Here is a 5,000-nt window from a genome sequence, read left to right as displayed (position 1 = left end):
ATGCAAAAATGATAGTTAAAGGCAGTTCATCATTGGATTCAGTTATGTCATCTCTGTTCAGTTAAATAGTGTCTGTGCATTTATTTGCAATCAAGTCAACGATATCGCTGTAGATGAAGTGTCCCCAACTAAGCAAGCCAGAGGCGACAGAGGTCAGAGGTCTCCTCTGACCAGACGAAACCAGTAGTTCAATTCCAGGCTGCAGCAAAGTCAGATTGTGCAGAAGAATCATCTGTTTCCTGTGGTCTTGTCCTGGTGCTCCTCTGAGACAAGGTCTTTACAGGGGATCTGTATCTGGGGCTCTAGTTGTCCTGGTCTCCGCTGTCTTTCAGGGATGTAGAGGTCCTTTCTAGGTGCTGATCCAGCATCTGGTCTGGATACGTACTGGATCCGGGTGACTGCAGTGACCCTCTGATCTGGACACAGACTGGATCTGGTGGCCACGGTGACCTCGGAACAAGAGAAAAACAGACTAATATTAGCGTAGATGCCATTCTTCTAATGATGTAGCAAGTACATAGGGTGTTATGGGAAGTGTTTCCGGTTCCGGTTTACCTAATTAATGCAGCCTAAAAATCCTTTAACGGGTTTGGATAATAAAAGCATATTAGTATGTTATGTGTAAGCCAGGTTAAAGAGATGGGTCTTTAATCTAGATTTAAACTGCAAGAGTGTGTCTGCCTCCCGAACAATGTTAGGTAGGTTATTCCAGAGTTTGGGCGCCAAATAGGAAAAGGATCTGCCGCCCGCAGTTGATTTTGATATTCTAGGTATTATCAAATTGCCTGAGTTTTGAGAACGTAGCGGACGTAGAGGATTATAATGTAAAAGGAGCTCATTCAAATACTGAGGTGCTAAACCATTCAGGGCTTTATAAGTAATAAGCAATATTTTAAAATCTATGCGATGCTTGATAGGGAGCCAGTGCAGTGTTGACAGGACCGGGCTAATATGGTCATACTTCCTGGTTCTAGTAAGAACTCTTGCTGCTGCATTTTGGACTAGCTGTAGTTTGTTTACTAAGCATGCAGAACAACCACCCAATAAAGCATTACAATAATCTAACCTTGAGGTCATAAATGCATGGATTAACATTTCTGCATTTGACATTGAGAGCATAGGCCGTAATTTAGATATATTTTTGAGATGGAAAAATGCAGTTTTACAAATGCTAGAAACGTGGCTTTCTAAGGAAAGATTGCGATCAAATAGCACACCTAGGTTCCTAACTGATGACGAAGAATTGACAGAGCAACCATCAAGTCTTAGACAGTGTTCAAGGTTATTACAAGCAGAGTTTTTAGGTCCTATAATTAACACCTCTGTTTTTTCAGAATTTAGCAGTAAGAAATTACTCGTCATCCAGTTTTTTATATCGACTATGCAATCCATTAGTTTTTCAAATTGGTGTGTTTCACCGGGCTGCGAAGAAATATAGAGCTGAGTATCATCAGCATAACAGTGAAAGCTAACACCATGTTTCCTGATGATATCTCCCAAGGGTAACATATAAAGCGTGAAGAGTAGCGGTCCTAGTACTGAGCCTTGAGGTACTCCATACTGCACTTGTGATCGATAGGATACATCTTCATTCACTGCTACGAACTGATGGCGGTCATATAAGTATGATTTAAACCATGCTAATGCACTTCCACTGATGCCAACAAAGTATTCAAGTCTATGCAAAAGAATGTTGTGGTCAATTGTGTCAAACGCAGCACTAAGATCCAATAAAACTAATAGAGAGATACACCCACGATCAGATGATAAGAGCAGATCATTTGTAACTCTAAGAAGAGCAGTCTCAGTACTATGATACGGTCTAAATCCTGACTGGAAATCCTCACATATACCATTTTTCTCTAAGAAGGAATATAATTGTGTGGATACCACCTTTTCTAGTATCTTGGACAGAAAAGGGAGATTCGAGATTGGTCTATAATTAACTAGTTCTTTGGGGTCAAGTTGTGGTTTTTTGATGAGAGGCTTAATAACAGCCAGTTTGAAGGTTTTGAGGACATATCCTAATGACAATGAGGAATTAATAATAGTCAGAAGAGGATCTATGACTTCTGGAAGCACCTTTTTCAGGAGCTTAGATGGTATAGGGTCTAACATACATGTTGTTGGTTTAGATGATTTAACAAGTTTATACTATTCTTCCTCTCCTATAGTAGAGAATGAGTGGAACTGTTCCTCAGGGGGTCTATAGTGCACTGTCTGATGTGATACTGTAGCTGACGGCTGAATGGTTGCAATTTTATCTCTAATAGTATCGATTTTAGAAGTAAAGTAGTTCATAAAGTCATTACTGCTGTGGTGTTGGGAAATGTCAACACTTGTTGAGGCTTTATTTTTCGTTAATTTAGCCACTGTATTGAATAAATACCTGGGGTTATGTTTGTTTTCTTCTAAAAGAGAAGGAAAGTAATCGGATCTAGCAGTTTTTAATGCTTTTCTGTAGGATATGTTACTTTCCCGCCAAGCAATACGAAATACCTCTAGTTTTGTTTTCCTCCAGCTGCGCTCCATTTTTCGGGCTGCTCTCTTTAGGGTGCGAGTATGCTCATTATACCATGGTGTCAAACTGTTTTCCTTAACCTTCCTTAAGCGTAAAGGAGCAACTTTATTTAAAGTGCTAGAAAAGAGAGAGTCCATAGTTTCTGTTACATCATCAAGTTGTTCTGAGGTTTTGGATATGCTAAGGAATTTAGATACATCAGGAAGATAACTTAAAAAGCAGTCTTTTGTGTTAGAAGTGATGGTTCTTCGATACTTGTAACAAGAAGTAGAATTTACAATTTTGGCTATATGAAGTTTGCACAGAACTAAATAATGATCTGAGATATCATCACTTGGCTGAATAATTTCAACACCATCAACATCAATTCCATGTGACAGTATTAAATCTAGAGTATGATTTCGACAATGGGTAGGTCCTGAAACGTGTTGTCTAACACCAATAGAGTTCAGAATGTCTATAAATGCTGATCCCAATGCATCGTTTTCATTATCAACATGGATATTAAAATCACCAACTATTAAAACTTTATCTGCAGCCAGAACTAACTCGGATGTAAAATCACCAAACTCTTTAATAAAGTCTGTATGGTGCCCTGGTGGCCTGTATACAGTAGCCAGTACAAACATAACAGGGGATTTATCATTAACATTTGTTTCTTTGGATAATGTTATATGAAGTACCATTACTTCAAACGAGTTATACTTGTAGCCTGCCCTCTGACAAATCCTGAAAACGTTGTTATAAATTGAAGCAACACCTCCACCTTTGCCTTTTAGACGTGGCTCATGTTTATAACAGTAATCTTGGGGGGTGGACTCATTTAAAATAATGTAATCATCAGGTTTTAGCCAGGTTTCTGTCAAACAAAGTACATCTATATTATGATCAGTGATCATATTATTTACAAAAAGTGTTTTCGTAGAAAGGGATCTGATATTCAATAAGCCAAGCTTTATCATTTGTTTATCCATATTGCTTCTGTTTTTTATTTGTTGAACCTCAATTAAATTGTTAATCTTAACTTGGTTTGGACGTTTTTTGTTTTTTCTAGTTCAGGGAACAGACACAATCTCTATAGTGTGATATCTAGGTGAAAGAGTCTCTATGTGCTGAGAATTAACTGACCTCTGTGACGGGAGGCAGCTAGCAGATGGTCGGTTTAGCCAGTCTGTCTGCTTCCTGACCTGGGCCCCAGTTAGTCAAGTATAAACACTAAGACTATTTGCCATATTTCTAGAGAGAAGAGTGGCGCCACCCCAGGAGGGATGAAGACCATCTCTTTTAAACAGGTCAGGTCTGCCCCAAAAGCTCGTCCAATTGTCTATGAAACCTATGTTATTCTGTGGGCACCACTTAGACATCCAGCCATTGAGTGATGACAATCTGCTATGCTTCTCATCACCACGGTAAGCAGGGAGGGGACCAGAGCATATTACAGTGTCTGACATCGTGCTTGCAAGTTCACACACCTCTTTAATGTTATTTTTAGTGATCTCCGACTGGCGAAGTCGAACATCATTAGCGCCGGCATGAATAACAATCTTACTGTTTTTACGTTTAGCATTAGCCAGCACTTTTAAATTTGCCAAGATGTCAGGCGCTCTGGCTCCCGGTAAACATTTGACTATGGTGGCTGGTGTCTCTATATTCACGTTCCGTACAATAGAATCACCAATAACTAGAGCACTTTCATCAGGTTTCTCAGTGGGTGCATCACTGAGTGGGGAGAACCTGTTTAATGTTTTGATCGGAACAGAAGAGCGGTGTTTTGACCCACGACTACGCTGCCTCACCGTCACCCAGTTGCCCTGCTGCTGGGGCTCTGTTTCCGGAACCGAACAATGTACAGGAATCCCTGAGCTAGACGCATCCAAAGCCGTATCTAGAGCCCTAACATTCTTACTGTCCTCAATTAAAGTTTGGATGCGTGTCTCTAATTCTGAAATCTTCTCTGTCAGCCTAACTATTTCCCTGCATTTATCACATGTGAATCCCTCATCAGCGACAGAGATAGATAAACTGTACATGTGGCAAGAGGTGCAAGAAACAATGATGGGAGAAGCCATTACTCACCGTGCTTGATGAAAATTCTTACTGCGGTTGTTTGATGAACTTGTCCTTGGATGAAGAGCAAGTCTCTCTTAAAAAGTTTAAATGTGCTTTTAACCCGACGGGAGTCACAGGGAAAACACGGCCATTTCCAAGAAATCTGTTCACGTCTACATCAAACTATATAACCGAAAAACTAGCAGAATTGACTATTATCAGAGATGCACACTCATCAGGACACGATTACACTTCTGCTGTCAGAACTAGCTTCAAATGTACATTTCAATCATTTTCACATGATTTAATGATTTAAGGTTTAGTTTCCTCTGAGCAGAGCCTTTGCTTCTTGACGGGCTGTACGTGATGTGACAGAGTTTTCTTCTTTTGCTTCATGTAACTAACTGTATTTAATCCAGTATAATGTTGC

The 5,000-nt window shown here is 39.8% G+C and overlaps 1 protein-coding gene across 8 annotated transcripts in view; it reads right to left on the bottom strand.

Moving 5' to 3' along the window:
* The window catches only part of plcb4 (phospholipase C, beta 4), a 74,681-nt gene that overhangs the window by 20,827 nt on the left and 48,854 nt on the right, over positions 1-5,000 (bottom strand). The window lies entirely within an intron of this gene.

This window comes from Carassius carassius, chromosome 18 (assembly GCF_963082965.1).
Source record: "Carassius carassius chromosome 18, fCarCar2.1, whole genome shotgun sequence".
Classification (NCBI taxonomy): Eukaryota; Metazoa; Chordata; class Actinopteri; order Cypriniformes; family Cyprinidae; genus Carassius; species Carassius carassius.
This window is presented reverse-complemented; position numbering and strand designations above follow the sequence as displayed.